At 36.5% G+C, this 22435-nt stretch overlaps 1 protein-coding gene across 1 annotated transcript in view; it reads right to left on the minus strand.

Annotated features, from left to right (window-relative positions):
• LOC133767827 (ADP-ribose glycohydrolase MACROD2-like) overlaps window positions 1–10943 on the minus strand; it is an 874013-nt gene extending 863070 nt beyond the window's left edge. Inside the window, exon 1 of the mRNA XM_062202273.1 lies at window positions 10842–10943. The gene's annotated coding sequence lies outside the window, so the exon portion shown is untranslated. The remainder of the gene's footprint in view (window positions 1–10841) is intronic.
• Window positions 10944–22435: the final 11492 nt, after the last annotated feature.

The following is a 22435-nucleotide window of genomic DNA, read 5'->3' on the forward strand; positions in this document are numbered from 1 at the left end:
CTACATCCGACTGCTCCACTAGCTACTAGCTAATACTCCTGAGAAAGCAGCAAAATATGATCCAAATATTTGGGCCCTTGCTACCTATGTGGGAGACCTCAATGGATTTCCATTTCCCGGCTTTGGCCTGGCCCAGTCCTGGCTGTTGTAGCCACTTGGAGAGTAAACGAGCAGATGGAAGATTCTCTCTCTCTCTCTCTCTCTCTCTCTCTCTCTTTTTCTCTCTCTCTCTCGTTTCCTCTCACTCTTTCTGTGTTTGTCTATGTTTGTGTGGGTATCCCTCTTTCTCTCTCTGCAACTCTGCCTTTAAAATAAGTCACATCAATCTTTAAAAAGAAAAATAAAACAACTAAAAATGCTGTCTCAAACAGGTGCAACGAGTTGGGGACTCAACTGCCCTGCCTCAAGTAGCCAGCAATTGACATCATTTTCTCAGGCACTTTAGTAAAGCTCTAAGCAAACTAAGTTCAACCTTTCCATAATTTTTATGGTAGTTCTGTTTATATTGAAAGAAAAAGAAAGGCTTTGTTTTGCAGTATGTTATTCGTAAGAGCGTTTTCACTTATATGACTGTCTAGCAAGACCTTAAAACAATGTCTGGGATGGAGTGCTTAGCCAGCCCAGATGTTGCAGCATTCCTGTCACTGCCTACAAACTGCTAGTGACATCCCCCAGTTGGGCCATTGCCCAAAATCAGCCTCACAAACAGTTCCCTAGAGGGCCATAGTACCACTGAGAATTGCTGGCTTAGACAAGCCACACAACAACAGAGGAACGTGAGCAGGAATAGCACAGTGGCTAAGGCCACTAGATTTAGACTACTTCAGTTTAAATCCTACCTACATTTTTTATGCTTGAGGTAAGACCTTAGGCCATTTTCCTTACTGTCCTCCTGGTTCATTGTCCTCACCTGTAAAATGGAAGAAACATCTCTTTCTAGCTCAAGATTGTTTTGAGGCTTAAATGAAAAATACATAGTGCATGGCACAGAGTGAGGACTCAAAACCATTAGCTATTCTTCTTATATTCCTTAGATAGATGACTGATCTTATCCCTGTAACTCAAATCATCTCTGGTGTGGCTACTGTAAGATACTACATCTACAATAGCTGCAAATTCGGGTGTGGGTGCATAACTATCTGTTACCCAAGCATCATTCTGTGCATTTACCATCACTCTTTTCTTTTTTGCCTCCTCATCCCTGATGCATATTCTGGGTCACTCCTAGTAATAATAACTCCCTCAGAGTACAACTACCAATAGATTCTAGGCCCAAATATGGGATCTTACCAATGGTGGTGCAGAAGGAAGTAGGAAAGAAAACATCCCAATTTCACTTCCCTGTTGAGCTAATCAAAGAAACAGGGGCAGCCAGCCAGAGAATCTGAATAACAAATGAGATGATATATATGCATGTATTGTTGTAAACTGTAAAGTGAGGTCCAAATGTAAAAATGCATGTGTTGTTGGTAGTTATTAATAGGATCATTAGCCATATAGCTGTTCAAATCTCAACTAGGACAGACCCAGAGATGTGGGATCATCCTTTATAAATAAGACATCTGAGAACCAAGACGAGATGTTACCTAAAAAGAAACTAGAAAAGATGATCAAACAGAGTGCTCAGCAGAAGAGGGTCCTTTGAGAAGAGCTGGCTGGGAAACAGTGACGTCAAGGTAGGCAGAGGAGCAGACACCAAATTAAAGGGTCAGCTTTGTAAGTCTCCTTGAATAAGCGACTGCTTTGATTGATGTGGCCTATTATGGAAACTCAGATAATGAAATAAAACCAACATTTAAGAATTTCTGGCTGAGAACTCATTGCCATGGAAACCCTCTTCGAAGAGAACTTATATAAGAAAATAAGATTCACTTGACTACGCCTTAAAATGAAAACCTACCCTATAGTGAAACAATTAAGTGTAGAATTCCAAAATTGCTTATCGTCATAATGTCTGGAGGTAGCACTGAATTTGCAAGTCCGCCGTCTTTTCCACTAGAAGTGATACTTCTCAAGGTCTATGACTCATGGAGGGAACATCATCTATCTTTGAGGGATCTATATTAGTACTGAGTAGTTCTCTTTTTGCTTTATGCTTTATTTACTTATTCAAAAGACAGAGCAGCAGAGACAGGAGAGAGAGGAGAGAAAGAGAGAGAGAGAGAGAAAGAGAGAGAGAGAGAGAGAGAGAGAGAGAGAGAGAGAGAGAGGAGAGAGAGAGACAGTGTGGCAGCTGCAGCCTCCTGGGATCAAGACACGTAGGTGGAGCTGCCTCAGGGAACATCTGCCTCTCTGTTGACTGGTCAAGCTGGCAGGGCAGAGACTGTGGGAACTTTCAGTGCTGAGACTGTGGGGACTTGTTGGTTATGTGAGACGGTACAGGGTGAAGCTGGGTATTGAGCTGTACCATGCCCAATTTGGGTGTTACCTTGGATATTCATCCCCCTCTGGAGCACTGACCATAGCTTCCTGGCCATACCCACAACACACCTCTTGGTATTCACTGAAAGTGCAAATATTCCACTAAGCCACAGCTCAGATAAAAGCAATCAGAGGAAAGAAACAAAAACCAACCCCACAAATGCCTGAGCACAAATTCAAGAAGAACAAGGAAGATACCATACTGCCTCTCATCTCAATAATCCAAAGGAACACAAAACATTTCAGTATTAGAATGGGAAAATTAAGAGATTTAGGAAATGCTGGAAATGGAATTCAAAAATTTAATGAAAGGATGAATCAAAAGCATTTAGGAACAAATCCATGAACTAAAGAAAGCCCTACATGATATAAATGAAATTCTTCCCATGAAATTGAGATTCTAGAGAGAAATCAAAATGAAATATTACAAATGATGAATTCAACAGACCAAATAAAAAGAGATGGAAAGCCTTAACAACAGAGTTAATGAGGCAGAAGAAAGAATATGCAAACTAGAAGACAAAATTTGGAAATATTACATTCAGATAAAAAATAACAAGAAGAAAATAGAAAATTTTAAAAAGTTTTGGAAATTTATGGGATACTATCAAATGACCCAATGACAAGTTTCAGGAGATCCTAAAACTGTGGAAAGAGAATGGACTAGCAGGCCTATTTAGTGAAATAATTACAGAAAACTTCCACAATTTGGAGAAAGAAAGGAAGGTCTAAATAGAGGAAGCATATAGAACTCCTGACATGACCAGAAAGGATCTTTACCAAGACACATTGTAGTCAAACTTTCCACAGACATAAATAAAAGATTCTAAAATGTGCACTAGAGGAAAGAATGGGGCCATCAAAGAAGGAGGTACCTTTCTCTGAAGGGAGGAGAGAACTTCCACTTTGACTATGACCCTGTCGGAATAAGATCAAAGTCGACGAACCCTAAAGGCTTCCATAGCCTCGGCAACTCATGACTAGAGCCTAGGGAGATTACTGACGCCATAAACAAGAGTGTCAAATTGTTAAATCAACAACAGGAGTCACTGTGTATTTACGTCTCATGTGGGTTCTGTCCTTAATGTGTTGTCCAATGTGAAGTAATGCTATAACTAGTACTGAAACAGTATGTTTACACCTTGTGTTTCTGTGTGGGTGCAAACTGATGAAATCTTTACTTAGTATATACTGAATCGATCTTCTGTATATAAAGATAATTGAAAATGAAAAAAAAACTTGGTGGTAAATTGGAAATTGCATAGAAAATTAATCAATTCTTAAAAAAATATCATGTAAGATCTCTGTCCTTAATGTGCTGTACATTATAATTTAATGCTATAACTAGTACTCCAACAGTATTTTTCACTTGGTGTTGCTATGTGAGGGCAAACTGTTGAAATCTTTACTTAATATATACTAAACTGATCTTCTGTATATAAAGAGAATTGAAAATGAATCTTGATGTGAATGGAAGGGGAGAGGGAGCGGGAAAGGGGAGGGTTGTGGGTGGGAGGGAAGTTATGGGGGGGGGAAGCCATTATAATCCATAAGCTGTACTTTGGAAATTTATATTCATTAAATAAAAGTTAAAAAAAATTTAAAAATGTGCACTAGAGAAACACTAGATTACTTTCAGAGGAACTCCAATTAGACTCACAGCTGACTTCTCATCAGAAACCCTATAGACTAGAAGAGAAATGCTAGACATACTCCAAGTCTTAAGAAAAAAAAAGTCAACCTAGAATACTGTACACTGAAAAGCTCTCATTTATGAATGAAGGTGAACTAAAGACCTTCTATAACAAACAGAAATTGAAATAATTTGTCACTAAACATGAAGCCTTACAAAAAATGCTTACAGAAAGATAGCCATCATTATGAAAGAATGAGAAGGCAGAAAATCAGTAAAAGTACAAAAGAAATTCAAAGTAAACAATAGGGATATTTACGGAAAAATGCCAGGGCCAAGTCCTTACTTATCAATAGTCATCTTAAATGTAAATGGCCTCAATTCTCCAGTTTAAAGATACAGACTGGCTGAATGGATTAAAATATAAAACCCATCTATTTGCTGCCTATAAGAAACACATCTCACCAACAAAGATAGACACAGACTGAAAGTGAAAGGATGGAAAAAGTATTCCATGCTAAGAGAAACCAATGAAAAGCTGGTGTTGCCAGCCTAATATCAGACAAAATAGACGTAAACATAAAAACTGTTAAAAGAGATGAAGAAGGGCACTATGTAATGATGAAAGGATCAATTCAACAGGAAGATATAACTAATTACAATTATAATTATAGGGCACCTGGCAATTTAACAGAAATGTTAATGTATCTAAAGGGAGATACAGACTCCAGTACAATATAGTAATGGGGGGGCCTCAATACCCCACTTTCAGCAATGGCCAGATCAGCCAGACAGAAAATCGGCAAGGAAACAACAGTTAATTGACACTATAGACCAAATAGACTTAATGGATATCTGCAGAACTTTTCACCCCACAATGGCAGAACACATTCTTCTCATGAGTGCATGGAACTTTCTCTAAATTAGATCATATGCTAAGCCATAAAGCAAGTCTCAGCAAATCCAAAAAAATCAAAGTCATACCATGCATCTTCTCCAACCACAATGGAATGAAGCTGGAAGTCAACAACTCAGGAATCTAGATCACATGCAAAGACATGGAGGCTGAACAACATGCTCCTGAATGAACAGTAGGTCATAGAAGAAGTCAAAAGAGAAATAAAAAAATTTCTGGACTTATGGGAAGGGGCTGGCACTGTGGCGTAGAGGGTAAAGCCACCACATGCAGTGCCAGCATCCCATGTGGGCATCGGTTCAAGACCCGCCTACTCCACGCCTGATCCAACTCTCTGCTCTCTGCTGTGGCCTGAGAAAGCAGTGGAGGATGGCCCAAGTTCTTGGGACCTGGAACCCACAAGGGAGACCCGGAGGAAACTCCTGGCTCCTGGCTTCAGATCAGCGCAGTTCCTGCCCTTGTGGCCAACTGGGGAGTGAACCAGTGGATGGAAGATTCTCTCTCTCTCTCTCTCTTTCTCTCTCTCTTTCTCTCTGCCTCTCCTTCTCTCTGTGTGTAACTCTGACTTTCAAATAAATAAATATTTTTAAAAAATAAAAATTGTGGGGCTGATGCTGTGGCATAGCAGGTAAAGCTGCCACCTGTGGTGCTGGCATCCCATATGGGCCCTGGTTCGAGTCCTGGCTACTCCACTTCCAATACAGCTCTCTCTGTTATGGCTTGGGAAAACAGTAGAAGATGGCCCAAGTCCTTGGACCCCTGCACCCACGTGGGAGACTCAGAGGGAGCTTCTGGCTCCTGGTTTTGGATTGGCGCAGCTCCAGCCATTACAGCCAACTGGGGAGTGAACCAGCAGATGGAAGACCTTTCTCACTCTCACTGCCTTTCCTACTCCCTCTGTGTTACTCTGATTTTCAAATAAATAAATATATCTTATTAAAAAATGAAAATAGCACAAACTAAGTCTGGATAGCACAATAGATGGATCCATATTTTTTTTTCTTTATGGTAAAACTGGAAGAATAATCTTGATTAAAATGCTCAATTAAAACAGTCCCTGTGGGCAGGCATTGTGACACAGAAGATGAAGCCACTGCTTGGTATGCTGGCATCCATACTGGAGTTCCTAGGATCATGTCCTGTCTCTATTTCCAAGTCAGCTTCCTATTAATGTGCATGGGAGACAGTAGATGATGGCCCTAATACTTGGGTTACTGCCACTCACATGGGAAACCCAAATGAAGTTCCTGGCTCCTAACTTCAGCTTCAGCCTGCCCTGGCTGATACAGGCATTTGGGGAGTGAAACAGCAGATAGAAGACCTCTTCCTCTCTCTATCTTTCTTCATCTGTGTCTCTCCCACTCTCTCTCACTCTGCCATACTAATAAATAAATAAGTCTTAAAGAAAAAATAATCCCGGATAAAAATAAGGCTGTGTCAAATAGTCATTAATAGAAGAGAAATGCCAATGCAAAAAGAAACATTAGATTTATTAGCTAATTTTTCTTGTCTTTTGTTACCTAAATCAAACATGCAAGTAGATATTAGAAAAATAAAAGCCTTTACAAAGGATGGATAAAGGAGCAAAATGTGTTGGGACATTTTCCTAAATTAATAAGAGGAACAGTAATTTTTCATTATGAAAAGTTTTATCAACAACATATTCAGAACCCAAATCTCTACTTTCCTTTCTAGATAATTATGAGTGACTGTAACATTTCCCTCCCATCTGTTTAAAAAAATGTTTTCCCTCTAGCAAAACTGAGAGGTAATTGAAATTTATCTATAATCTCTGTTTTCTGTTTCTCTCTACCTCCCTTCAGACCCTCTTCCAATTCTCCTCCCCCTAGGCTGAGGAGAGCTCAGTACTTTTATCATTTTCTAAATTACCCTGCTCAGAAGTGAAAAGTAATTTGATAAATTCCTTCATATTAAGGTACTATGAAATTAATTATCTACTGATCTCAGGAGTATTTGCATTTTAAAGGGAAATCACAATGAAGGAATAATGCCTGGCCATTATCCATTACTAATGAATTACAGAGTTTCAGGCATCTGTGGGAAGATGCTTAAAAGTAATGAAAAAAAAAAAAAACTTGCAGAATATTCTCACATTATACAATGAATATGATGATCTTGGCTATTTACTCATCTGATGGTTATGAGATACAGATAAATTATACGGCCAAAGGCAATCACTATATCCTCATGTGTTAGATGACAGCTAGTCACATCTTGGAAGGTCTTATTAGTATTTATTAAATGAATGTCCATTACATTTTCCAGTAAAAACCTAAAGGACCTATTCCTTTAGAAAAATTAGACTAAAAACCAGTATCTTGTTCTGTCTTTCATCATCCCCAAAACCCTTTAACTTTAACAGAAAAGGGGTGTTTATCTTTTTATTTTAGTTTTGCATTTTTTATATATTTTTTAATTTATTTGACAGGTAGAGTCATAGACAGTGAGAGAGAGACAGAGAGAAAGGTCTTCCTTCTGTTGATTCACTCTCCAAATGGCCTCAGTGGCCAGCACTGCATCGATCTGAAGCCAGGAGCCAGGTGCTTTTTCCTGGTCTCCCATGCGGGTGCAGGGGCCCAAGCACTTGGGCCATCCTCCACTGCACTCCCGGGCCACAGCAGAGAGCTGGACTGGAAGAGGAGCAACCGGGACTAGAACCCGGAGCCCATATGGGATGCCGGCGCTGCAGGCGGAGGATTAACCAAGTGAGCCACGCTGCCAGCCCCAGGGGTCTTTATCAAACATTTAACTTATTTGTGGGCATCTCCCTAGCACTTAAGTAGGACTACCTGAATGGATTTAGCCAATGAAATGGAAGCAGAAATGATGTGTCCCTTCTACACAGAGGCAACTAAATGCTCATGCATGATTTTGCAAATTCTCTGTTCTTTACTGAGGAAGTTGTGAGGCCCAAGTTGTACAGTTACAAGGTGAAGGACTGTCCATAAGCTAAGGATTCTGCAATTGAGAAACTGGCATTGTAATTTTATTTGTAGCTACAAAACAGTATAGTTGATCCACACCAAAAAACTAATGCGCCTGCATTATAGTATTTGTCATATTACCTTCCAGCTATGTTCTTACATATCTGTTACCCAATTTAACTATTTATTCTGCACTCACTTTTTGTAGCTTGACGTTAAACAGTGCAGGGAGGAGAAGCCATATTAATAAGAGAATATATTTAGGTTAAAATTTAGACTATACATTTAAAACAGTTATAGATGGTGACAGAATATAATTTAATTTAATGCATCTACTAAACAATAAAATTCTATGCAGTGTTCTGTGGTCAACATAGAAATAACTTGGTAGTATTATCAATTATGCTATTAATGATTACAAATAAGATAGCATTAGTAACATTAGCTCTAGTTTTAATTGCTTAAATAAATGTATTAATTGCATACTTTATAATAATTTGTTCTGGTTTAAAAACATCAATAAATAATGCAGAAAATATCCGGAGGTCTGTGTCTCTGTGTCTAGAACATATTTCAAAGTAAAATGATATCCATCTATTAAATTACCAAATCATAAAGCATGAAGGCAAACACTAAGGCACTCTAGTCAAAGACTTTATGAGAAATTTTTTGCACATAGCACATACATACAGATTGGGTCAAGTTAATTTTCATCTTCATAAGCAATTTTTTATATCAACCACCCTACCCATCTATTGTGATGTTACAATAAATTTAGAAGTTTAAACCTGTACCAGAAAATATATCTCCACTCATAATCATATTTCTAAGAATATCCAATCCCCCCCCCAAAATCAACTCTTTATGTCTTTAGCATTATTACTTATTTAATAGTGGTCAAGAACATGGTTTACTGTATAAAACAGAAATCTTCATCTCCTCCTTCAAAGAAAGGGAAAGAGGGAAACAAGGAAAAAAAAAAAGCAAAGAAAAGAGATTTTTGATTCACATGAATAAGAGACAACACTTGATGGCCACTCTAGCGAATCATGCAATAACAGCGATTAATTTAGCTGGCCATTTTTCTTCTTAGTTCTTATATATTTTCTATTTTTTATTTATTAATATTGAAATGAATGCAGTTCAGCACTATCTGCTAATTGTATTCAAATAGCATATAAGTGACCCTTTGGAATCATCATCAAATATGTTAAAAGGAGACCTAACCAAGATGAATAGAGTATTTGATAAAAGTTAGCTTAGTCTATAATTCTTCTACTCCTTATCTGATGGCAGAAAATAGCACTAACAGCAGATAAGACTGTTTTAAGATCATCATAATCGGGGGTGCTTACTTCCTGATGAAAAGGGCAAGTGCTGCTTTTACACTTTTTCTAGTGGGTATCTGCTCATGTTATCTGGCCTTTTAAAAATAAATCATTAGAGATGCCATTGAATTCATTAGCAAATTCTCTTCAGGTCTCAAAATCCATATTCTCCAAGTTGGAAACTCCTATACACATCCATTTTCCAAGCACTTCAACCCCTTGCCTTTTTAAATCAATAAGCCATATTGACAAAATTTTAATTATTCCCTGAATGTGTTCACCTGTTTCGATTTTCCTTATTTTCCTATAGAGAACAAAATTAACCAACTGGCTTCACAGTTTACTTTGCTCAACTCTATTTGAACTTCAGCTTTTTCCTCTAAGACAAGAATAGGATCTTACATATTAACGATTTGCAAATAGAAACTTTTAAAAAATCAAAGAATGAAATGAAACATCCAGCTCTGTTAATAATTATGCAAATATTAAAATGGTTGTGAACTTGACTCACAAAAGCTTTTTTTTTCTTATTTCAGGCAAACTCATCCATGTTGCAATGAAAACAGCACTTCATGATTATAATGATGCATGAAAAGCATAGCAATCATCCAGTGTTATCTAAATATGTCTGATTCTCAATGTTCCTTCATGCAAATAATAAAACTACCACTTTGTGAATTCCCAAGGAATCGTCATCTATTCAGTCTGCTAAGAAGTCAAGTATTTAATTATCTTTCTACCCTACAATTTCAACAAAGTTATAAACTGTGTAGGGGGAAAACTGGGGGGAGGGGGAGAATTCCAGCCAATTTAACTTATTATTTGATATTTACAATCTACTACTCTCAAAATTTTATTTTCCTAGGATAACTGCGATGCAATAAAGGTAGGGCATGCTACAAAAGAAAAACAGGTGGATAAATACCCTCCAAATCCAGCCAGAAGAGAATTCCTTTCATGTTAGCCTACTTGTGAGGAAACAGATTAGAGCCACATTTTCTGAACTCTGTCTAAACTAATAAAACTTAGAAGGCATGTGGCATACCCAGCTAGAGAATGTAAGTTTAAGGAGAATAAAATAAACCTAAGAGTAACAACTTTCTGGTTAATAGATACACATGGAATAAATTTCTGCAAAATGAGCCATTCCCAAAGACATATATTTGTGTGTGTGTGTTGTATACACACATTCACAATGTAAACAGAGATTAAACTGAGCTCTAAAATGCATAAACATATCAGCAGTAAGTAATAATTGTGCAATATTATAATAAACTCAGAACTTGCTATTTTTCTTCTTTAAATCTATTGGCCACCATAATATTTGCTTTTTTCCAAAAAAGTAAATGGCAAAATGAAAAGAAAAAAGTACATGAGATGACTCCAATTCTATGATTCTATAATTTTAAATCCTGGAACACCATGACAATTCAAAAAATATTTGAGGAACACAACAAAATAGGCTACATAATTTACTAGGATCCTTAGACTTCCGTTAGATATTTTGGAAATGGTTTACTACCTCTTTGTGGACAAGATTGATTTCCAAACCATAAAGGCTAAAAAGAATCAGTAATTTGGAACATGAAAGTACTTACAACTGATCGGATGTTGTTTTCTTTCACCAGCTTCAGAGATGATTTATAGCAATTTGCAAGGTCTTCCTTGTGGGAACCATTAATATGCCCTCTGGCTATTGGTCCTACAGTATGGATGACATCTGTAAGTTAAAAAAGAAGGAAAAATAGGATAAGCAAGGCATCTTTCAGTTTTCACATAATTGGTGCTGTATTTATTTTAGGTATTTGTGTTGGAGTCTGGAGACAAGCAAGTTAAGAAATATTGATGATGTAAATGTTTCCCTGCTAAAAGATTTTGTATAGCACAGCCTTCTAATGCGGGCAATTTCTCAGGAAGGTGGTAATTGTGAAAAAGAATTCCCTACCAGTGAATTGCTCCATCATTATTGGTCAGATCTAACTCAGACAGATTATAGTTATAAGATGTGCATAATGGGCACTCTGGAAAAAGACAAATCCTTGGTGGGAAATAAACCCAGAAATAATTGCCTGCAAGATGAGCATCTGGATTGACATGGGAAACAAGAACCAATGCTAGACATGACTTTATTTATAAATATAACAAGTTTCAAGCATTGTGCATAATAAAGAAGAATATGTTCCTGAAAAAAAATGTCAAGAGGATTTATAACAATCAGTAATAACCCTAAAAGGGATGATTTCAAAATATTTCTGCCAATTTTAATGTGCACATTAAAAATCCTCTCTTACATGACGAATGTTAAAAGTAACAGTTCATCCCCATGTTAATAAGTTGACAGTTAATTAGCTACTTTCTACTGTATTAAAACTTCTCATCTCTATTTATGTTGAAAAACACACAATTTTGCTTTATTGTATATAAAACCAGCAATGTTTATTTTATTCTTTGCACATATATAAATCTTTGAATTTAGAAACAGCAAAATAAGACTGTTCTTATTTTAAAGTCAACAAAAATTAGAAGAAACAACCCAAATTTTAATCCAAATGACTTGAAAATGCCTTTAGCTTTTGCTTCCCAGTCTTATCTCTGGGTTGGATTAATTTCCATTTTATTAATGTAAGTTATAACAACTCATCAAGTTTGATCATGACAAATTCAACCAAATATCATTGAAATATCATAATAAAATTAAATCATTTGTTTTGGCTAATCAGTACTACTTAATTTCAACCACAATAACAAAACAATAAGAGTATTTTACCAAAAAAAAATATGGCACAGTTTAAAATTGCACATGAAATTTAATAACAGCAAATACATTATTAAAGGAAGTCTTTGTTGATTGCCTGTTAAATGCTAACACTACTATTTGATATTTGAGAAAAGTCCTCAAAGCATTGGTTTCAATGATTAATTCTCATATAGCATTTAAACCCTTGTCAGACAATATTTAAGACAATATTGTTTGATCAAAAGAGGCATAAAACCATTTCTAGTGCGTTCATGCACATTTTACTCCACAATTAAGTCCAGCTTTAAAGTAAGAACTGATACAATATGGAAGTAGGAGATAAAGGGACATGACTCAATCTGGTTAAGTCAATCCAGTTACCTTAGGATAGGACTTCTCTGAGCATTTAGTGTGCTACAGTGAGTGGCGAGTTTCCAGGAGGGGTACACCAAGTGCTCACAGCATTTCCTAACTACACTTGACTGTTGAAAACCCGTGTTTATCAGAGTACCTCATGGGACTAAGTTTTCATAAATCAATCTTTGGAAAATGTTCAGGACAATTCTGGCACCCTCATTCCTACTGTGGAACGAGTAGTCTGTGTTTTTTTTTTTTTTTCTCTTTCTCCCATTCTTTCTGTATTCCTTAACATATAGAGAAGCAATAGGGCATGATCATGGTTCCCCTATTTTGTGTATGAAGAAAATCAACAAAAAGTACCTTTATCTTGGGTCATAAAAGATGGGCCTACTTGAGATAAGCAAAGAGAAAGCTATAAGGCATCAATGGAAAGGATGGGTGGGACTAAAAGAACAGGAAATAATGACATAATTTTTAAAATTTTTCTTTGCTTTCTTTTAGCCATCATCTACATACCTTAAAAGGAATTTAAGAAAAATTATTTCTTGCACTTATTCATTTCTTCATTTCATTTTGAGGTCTGGGGATGAACAGCCAATAACTGAGACTCCTCCACATCAAATATTGATCTCTGCATCTTATGCTCTATATTAAATTTTCAGCATTCAAGATCAAGTGTTATTATTGAGCAATGTGATGACCTTTCAAATCTTCAAAGCTGGAGGTGAATCAATATGAAGCTTGAAAGGAAATTTCCTTCACTACTTTAATTGTTTATAGTACTTATGAGTAACTACCCTACATTAAGCTCTTTTCTGTTCTAAAATTCAGACAGGAGACCTGGCTTCTAAATACTGTTCAATCCCTGAGAAATCACTTCATTGGTCACTTCCAAAATCCTTATGTATAAACCAAATCAGCTACTGGATGATCCTGTGGTCTCTTTTGTGCTGTGTGGCATCATTAATACTTAACTTTATAGTGGAGATGGCTGGAGTACAGAATGGCATTGTCTGGGCAATTGAAGGAGGCTTCAAACGTGTTTTAGTGACTCACAAACTTTGAATAAAAAGATTTTTTTCATTATCATAGATTAGTTTTTCCCAATAGTAGTTTCAAAATCCATTGATTAAGAAAATGCTTTAGACAAGCAGCTATCATAATTTCAATTATGTTTCCTATTAATTTACATTTTGCTAAGCACAATAGCTTCTTCATAGTGGACATCTGAGTATACATGTGAAGTGTATTCTTGCAAACTCCATGGAAATGCTTTATCTTGCAAATGGGGTTTTTCATGAGGCATGTAAAAACCAGGGCAGATAATATAAATAGGAGTGTTACATGCAATGCCTGGTACATAAAAAGGTTGAAGAAATGGTAGCTATTATTATTAACAACACTGGCATAAGCAGCAACCACGGTATACAAGGGATCTTTGGCACACAGAAAGCAATGATGGCCAGTTATTGCTTCTGTTGCCTTTAATTGCCAGGAACTGGATCAGCATCATAACTTCCTGAAACCAGTAAAGGTGATATTATTTCCAGGGTGCAATACCACATTCAAAAAAGGAAAAGTGCCACCATGCTTTGAAATCTCTTCTTCCACCACTCAGAAAAGCCAAGAAAACAGCAACACAATCTGTATATTTAATCAACATTTCAGATGCAACTCTTGAAGATGTATGGAAAATGCGATGGTAGGGTCTTTTGTTCATCAGATGAAAGTGTGGTAAGACCAATGGCAGACATGTTTTTGCACATCTACTTATGAAGTGAATCAGTGGATAAGTCAGCTCTTTTGTTTTGAAGCTCTAGCACCACCTTGTACTCCTGCATCTCTGTTTATCAAAGGAAATTAGTCTGAACTCCCCAGAAAAGGCGGAGAGGATAGAAGGTTTTCTTGAAAGGGGCACAGGGGAGAGGAGAGAGTTCACTTTCATTTCCAAAAATATAAGTTGAAAAATGTGTGATTAGAATGCCAAATAAATATTGAAAGCTGCAGAATTATTTACAAAGATTCAATCAGACTTATCATCAGCAAAACAAATATGGCAAAACCATTCTGAGAAAACATTAGCATAATGAATTTTAAAACAAATGAGAGAGCACATATAGGTTCCTCTCATCGTTTTTCCATTTGAGAAGTGACTGTGCTACATTCGGTTAATGAACAGTCAGACCAAGTGTAGAATCAATTACATGTTGCTTTCATTCACTGCACTCTTGTATTCATAAGCATAATCGGTCCATCTAACAGACTGCATAATGATGCCATGTCCTGTCAATCATATTCATATTGCATGAATTTTAAGGAGAAGACCAATGCATGGAATTAAATTGATTTTCTTTTCTGGAGATACAACTGCAAAACCAAGCACTAAAGGTATTATTTGCAAATCTTATTGGCCAATTTATATGATAAGCACCACCGATCTATGACCTGAAACAGAATACTTGAAGTTCAGTTAACAGGAAATTGAATTACCACCTGATAGCATTACAAAGTAAATGCTGCCTTTTCTTTGCATATAGGTCAATGTTTTCATACACATTTTCAAAGCTTGTTTTTATTGTATTTCAAGAAACAATTGTCCATAATATGTTCCTTTTCCATCTGCAGCAGACATCTGTTACAATGCACTTCAGATATCACCCTGCAGCATGTTTCTAAGTTTGGTTATTCTCTCATACACGTCTTCAGCTGCATGACGGATTTCTTCCTGTATCCAGGAATACTATAGCCATCCAATTATTTGCAGGGATTTGAGATAAATTAGCATTTACAATGTTAGTTTCTAATCCAGTTTCCTTGGGGTCTGTGAGTTGACCCTTAATTTTTCTCTCCCACAAAGAACTTTTTGGTTTACCCCTTTGAGAACCCCTGGTTCTCTAAATAACACATCAATGTCTAAGATTAAATATACAACAGCTAAATAACACTTAGCATTTTGAAACTGATAAAGGCACACAAAAAGTATTGCTAAAGTTTGAATGCATACATGCAGTTCAATTTGAAGGTGGATCCCATTTTTAGTTGAGGATGTGAAAATGTTGCCATGTTTTAGATAGTGTGTGCTGACAATGCTTTGTGTAATATCTATTAACTTCAAAATTGTGAAGTTTTAAGCTCAATTTTTGAAATATTATCTGATCAATTTCTACCAAAATGCCCTCTTCTTTATTGAAAAAAAGGAAAGGGCAAAGCTTATTATGAGCTTTATTTTTTTTAAAATTAGCTCTCTTTTCTGCCAAAGAACTCTTTATGATTGACTTTGTTGATGTGACTGTGTCCTGCTTCAAATTGGATCCTTATATGTATTCATTTTTAATAACACAGATTGTAATTCATGTAAAGGGGATATCCTGTGGTCAGCCATTTATAGAGTCTCAGATTCCATAGGGTATTGGGGCATCTGCATCACAATAGTGTTAATTTCCAACAGAGAGAGGTCTCAGAAGGACTGTGGGAAGCAGAATTATCCATAAAATTCCATCATTTTAGAATGAATTCAAAGAGAAAGAGAACACATCCTAGAAGGAAGTGAGTCAAATGCATGGTATTTCTACCCCTTCAATAGCAGGGGTGAAAGGAGGTGGCGGTCCAAATAGACAATATGACTTTTTCAAGGAAGATGATAATAAGATCTTTGTTCTGGTTGAAGAGATGGCTACAATTTGTAGCCTTTTCACAGAGATGCAAAACCAGTGCTTTATTAAGATGTAAGGGTTTGGAAAATAGGCTTTAAAAATTCTATGTAATGGGTGAAAATGAATGAATGTTAGTCCTCACTGCAAGGGTAATTCTACAAATGCAGACTCCAGGCTGGGCTGAAGTGTGCAGAGAGGTCAGTGTGAGGACACAGGCTGGTGTTGTGATTGCATGTGTTTGTTTGTCTTCCTTTACAGCTCCCTCATCACCACAAGACTGGAACCATTCACTCAATCATTAACTCTCTCCCCTGTTTAATAAATATTTAATGAGAATTCACAATACCACAGGTACATAGGGAATTTGTTTCATTTACTGTCAGTAAACATGCCTTGTGTTTTTCTAATTCCAGAACTTTCCTGATATCTAGAGAGCCCCTCTCCCATTCCATTTATTCAATATGAAAACTCTATGAGGGGCTGGTGCTGTGGCGTAGCAGGTAAAACCGCTGCCTGCAGTGTCAGCATCCCATATGGGCTCCCATTCAAGCCCCATCCCGGCTGTTCCGCTTCCAATCCAGCTCTCTGCTATGGCCTGGGAAAGCAATAGAAAAGGCCCAAGTCCTTGGGCCCCTGCACCTGCCTGGGAGACCCAGAAGAAGCTCCTGGCTCCTGGCTTCAAATCAGCACAGCTCCGACCGTTGTGGCCAATTGAGGAGAGAAGCAGTGCATAGAAGATCTCTCTCTTTCCCTCTGCCTCTCCTCTCTCTGTGTAACTCTGACTTTCAAATACAAAAATACATCTTAAAAAAAAAAAAAACTCTATGAGACCCAAAGAGAATTTAGCTTCCTTGAAAATGGGATCCATGAATCCTATCACATAAATGAATTTTGGACTGATTCCTCTTTCTCTTTTGTTTTCCAAGATCTCTTGTGCTTGACCATTAATATGACGTTTTTAAACACTAATGTTTCTGGAAGTTTCCATAGGTCAGAATGCTCCAATAACATTGTGCCTGAAGAAGCAAGGCATTTCATATCATTGAATGCAATCAAACATGACTATATTTGCTCGCGATTCTTTCTTTTTCTGAAATGTTCTGATTCTTCAGTTCCTGGCGTCCTGTGTTGACTATGCATCCACCACAGGAGACATGACAAATCCATGTCTGTGCCTCTTCCAAAGCCAAGAATCCTATGGGAACAGTTGCTTAATGGATAATTAGTGAGTTTGTGGATGATTAAATAAAAGTTGGCCCAATATAATCAATGTAGTCAGAGATGATATACTAGATTATAGAAAACAATGAGGGTGAATAGATAGTCTAGACCAGACAAGCAATGGAATCTAGTTATACCGGTTTAGATCATTCAACATCACTTTTTATAGAACTAAGAAGTGTTTTGTTTTTTTTTTTCGCAGATTCATCAGAACCTAATCAAAGACTTCTAACAACTGCACTACAGATGATTAAAAAAAAGTCCAACACTATTACACTTCTTTACAAAAAGCTATGAAATTCTTTGTCAAAAGAAAAAAAAAGTGTGCTGAATCCTTTGCCTTTTTTTGCAAGAGATAATTGAGTAAGTACATTTTCTAAATGTGTCATTCCCCTCATCTGCATACAGCTTGTTTTAGAATGAAGCTGCTTTGTTTTAGAGACTGGTTTTGGCTCTCATACCACAAAATGGAACACAGCAGACATTCTTCATATCTTCCCAAAGAATTAATGAGATTATTCATCATATTTCTTTAAAAAGTGACATGCGATATACAGAAACTACCTCTCCATTAAAATAAAGCAAATTTTATTTCTCTCAAAGATCAGCCATTCATAAGAGAACAATGGACTATATATATCCTAGACTTTTAGACCTATACTCTAATTTGTGTCTATTTTCATGGTGTATACCTCCAAACCAGGCATTTCAGTTTCTTAAGGAATATTTATATTTAGAAGATGCACATTAGCAGGACAATATATTTTGAATAATTAGATTAGCCCAAATGCTAACAGAATGAATATGTGGAAATTTTTATGCTGTGAAGTTGCATTATTCATGAATTCAACTTATACAAATTCAATCTAGGAACAAGGCATGGGCAGTACAGATGTTAAAGCACTTAAATAATAAAGGCAATGTCATTAAATGTTTCCACAATGGCCTTTTGCTTTATCAGGAGCAGGTTGGCTTGCTATATTGCTGGACACTAGGTCTGTCTACCTACCTTTCAGAAATAAGTTCATGGTTAACTAGAGCCGGTTTCAAACTTTTTGGTCACATTGTGAGAACTACTGTGCTAGATCATCTCCTGTGCAGGCCTCATAGTTAAATATCATTATTTACTTTTCAAATACAAAATGGACACCATTATCAGGTTCTAGGGTTTGAAAGAAAAAAAACAATGGTCTCTTTCAACTCTATAGGAAATACCAGATGTATCAGACTTGTTACGAAATGTTATTTCTCAAATTTCATTTTCATGTGGGTTAAGGGATCTTTAAGAGTAACTTTGATGAAATACAACCATTGCTTTTTGTTCAATCTTCAGAATCTAGAGCAATTTTTCTTCCCTCTTTTTTGACATAGTTGTCAGAATATTTCTACTCATCAATCTCTTGAGAATGGAGAAGAATTTCTCAAACAGTTTGCAAGGACTCAGTGAGGAGAGGTGACTTTTATTGGCTCAGTTGCTTCCAGTAGAGAAGAGAAAGTGGAAGTAGCTTTCTAAGCAATAATTCTAGAAGATCTTATGGGTATAGTCAACAGGGACTCTTCAGAATGATGAATTCCCTATGTAAGTCAGGACTTTGGTTTTATTTCCTCATGCATCCTTCTTTACAGAATCAATTAGAAGCTATGAATGTGAAGGCTAACCAACATTAAGCCAGAGTGGCAGAACTGAAAGGAGTGAATAATTCAAAATCTTAAAGGTAAATTGGCAGACTATGATGACTATACTATCATAGGTAGAGAAAGAGTAAGAGTCAAAATTGTCTTCAAAGAACTTGACTCTGGGTGAATGAGGGGATAACAGGAATAGGGAAATAGAATGGTGATTAGGATCTGAAGTGTTGTAGTGCTTATTAGACTTTTTAAGAGCCTCTCCTCAACATGAAAATAAAATGAAGAAATAGGGTAAGAATTGGAGAAGGGTTAATAAAAGAGAAAAAAAGTACAATCAAATGTAACTTATTTTCCAGTATCAAGACATATTTTCTTTTTTAACTTTTCTCTTTCTTTGCCTATTTTGGGCCTGACAGAATCACTGAGGGGAAGAGAATATATCAGTGAGCCTTTCAAACATGATTCATTTTAAGACTAAGATTCAAAGAGGCCAACATGTACCTCTGCAAAATTATTTAGTAGGAATCAGTGATGTAAAACCATTCAAGGAAAACCAAAAGATCTTTTCACAGCAATTCAGAAGCCAAGAACTAAATGCTTTCATGGAAGTCTTTAAGATTAAGTAGTAAATATCAAGTTTTAAACAAAAGAAATACCTGGAAACAAATAAATAACATCTGGTGACTGATTCTCTAGTAATATACTATTGTGTTGTCCAATGAAATTTCTGACTTTTATTAAGAAATAGGATCATGGTTGAGATAATAGGACGATAAATCAAAAGACGCGTTATGCTGAAAGAAATTAACAGAATTAAAGAATGGGAAGATTTGGTATCAGTATGAAATTGATTATGTTATAAAGTAGTATCTAGAGATATCAGAAAAAGGTCATCACTAGGATGTATAATTATAATTAAGACAAGATGTATCAGGAAAGAGCAAGGAAACAAGTTTTGATATCTCAATGACATATCCCACTCAATATCTGGGTGAACTTCAGCAGATTACTTTTCCTCATCTATACAAACAGGATAATATCTACTTGTCATTTTTGTTATGGGGAATAAATTCTGTTTTTATGTGTGACAGCACCATCATCCAGTGTTCTTGGAAGGCGGGAGGTATGAGCCCAAACTTCATTAATTACCATTAGTACTTATAAATAGTTGCATTACCAATATGTATCAGTTTGATAACAATTTTTTTTTGACAGGCAGAGTGGACAGTGAGAGAGAGAGACAGAGAGAAAGGTCTTCCTTTGCCATTGGTTCACCCTCCAATGGCCGCCACAGCCAGCGCATCGTGCTGATCCACAGGCAGGAGCCAGGTGCTTATCCTGGTCTCCCATGGGGTGCAGGACCCAAGCACTTGGGCCATCCTCCACTGCACTCCCGGGCCACAGCAGAGAGCTGGCCTGGAAGAGGAGCAACTCGGACAGAATCCGGCACCCTGACTGGGACTAGAACCCGGTGTGCCGGCGCCACAAGACGGAGGATAAGCCTATTGAGCCGCGGTGCCAGCCCTTGATAACAATATTTTTATTTAGCCATTATTTCATCATTACTTTACTGAAATTCATGACCAAACATATGAACCAATTATGTCAGAATTTACATTTTCTTGGGTTACTTGCTTTCACTGTTTACTGAATTGTTGGTCTTCCTTAAGCTCCTATTTTTTAAAATGTTGTAGTATATTACTGAGTCATTCTTTCAGAAATGCTTTGTGGGTAGGAATTTTCTACATTCCTGGATTTTCAAATGTTTTTAGCTTGCTCTCTTTTCTGAATGTTGTATTGCTGATATGTATAAGGAGTTTTCAAAAAAAACTCATGAAAAATAAATTTATAAAACTATACAAGGATTTTTTTTAATTTGTAAAAAGAAAAAAAACAACTTATCTTTTAATTGTATTATTCTACAACCTTTTTGAAGTTCCCTCATACAATGCTAGGTTCAGAATTTCTCTCAGAAATGTTGATAATCTGTTTCACTTCAATCTACTTCACTTCATTCTGTGATAAAAGGGCAGTTTGATTTTTATACCTATGTTGGCAAGATGGATTTTTATTTCCTCTCTACAAGTTTTGGGAACTTGTAATTCTTTTTTATTATTATTTTAAAAAAGATTTATTTCATTTCTTTGAAAGTTAGAGTTACAGAGAAAGAGAGAAAGGGAAGTCAGAGAGAGAGGTCATCCATTCACTGGTTCACTCCCCAGATGGTTGCAACAGCTGGGGCTGGGCCAGGCCAAAGCCAGGAGCTAGGAGCTAGGAGCTTCTTCCAGGTCTCCCTGGTGAGTAGCAGAGACTCAAGGACTTGGGGCATCCTATGCTTTCTTTCTAGGTGCGTAGCAGAGCCCTGGATAGGAAGCAGAGCAGCCGGGACTCGAACTAGAGCCCATATAGGATGCCAGCATCACGGGTAGTGGCTTTACTTGCTATATCACAACACTGGGTTCAGGAAAGTTATTTTTGATCACAAAGTAAAATCTCATTAGATTTGGTCTGATTCGTTACTTAGGCATAAATTTACTCTGCTTGCAAGTGGGAACTTTGAGTTCTGAACTTCCAATGTGTCTGTCAATGTTCTTTCAGGACAGGGGCTTATTTTTCCCTTCTAATTATGAAATTTTACTACTCTATCTTTTCCTCCTTTCCTTCCAGGACACTTAACAGGTAGGTTTGTATGGATGGGAGAGATCTCCATTTTTTTTTCTCTTGAATGTTTTCATCTGCTGTACACTTTAGAATATTTCTTACATTTATTCTTCTGAACTGGTAAGTCATCAGCTATTGCCTTTCCATAATGCATCCTATCATCTGAAACTATTGTTTTTGCTTTGATTTCCAAGTATTTTTATGCTCTGGTTGTTCTGTCTCTCTCTTTTGCTGGAATATCTTTTCCTAACTTCTGTATATTTCATACATCATTCATACATCATTCTTTTCTTTACCAAACTTTTTACTGGATATAAATCCTTTTGTTTCCTAGGATAATACTTGGTAACCAATAGCTCTTAGTATATTTTAATTCACCTGAAGTACAACTTCATACTTTCTTCTGATACTTTGATATGCAGCCCTGCACATACTTCATGTATTTTCATCAAGTTTTTATTTGTAATGCAAATAATCAATCCTGTGGCAGGGTTTCTCAAATAAGAAAAAAATTAGTAATGTAAATTCCTCACCAAATTATGCAAATAGATATTTTAACAAGAAATAGACTCCTCATGTTGCTAACAACTAAATTACAGAAATTGCTAAGATCTTCAGAGTTTTTTAATGCTAAAAGATATGATTACATTTTCCAACATCACAATGAATATGTTACCCAGTTGAAAATATCTGTGCACAAAACACATGAGGAGGAAAAGGAGAGGGGAAGAATAGTCAATATTTTCATGACTCAGAGCATATCCATCCAAAAAGTTCTAGCTATTTCACCAAGCTTCTTTTAGAACTGATGACAGTATTGTTCCAAAGCAGACTTGTTTTATAGCTCATTTTTATAAATATAACACACTTCAAATAAACATGGATTTGCACGTTTACCAGAAGGGTATAGTTCAATTTTAAATAGTTGTTT

Source organism: Lepus europaeus, chromosome 10 (assembly GCF_033115175.1).
Source record: "Lepus europaeus isolate LE1 chromosome 10, mLepTim1.pri, whole genome shotgun sequence".
In the NCBI taxonomy this organism is placed as follows: Eukaryota; Metazoa; Chordata; class Mammalia; order Lagomorpha; family Leporidae; genus Lepus; species Lepus europaeus.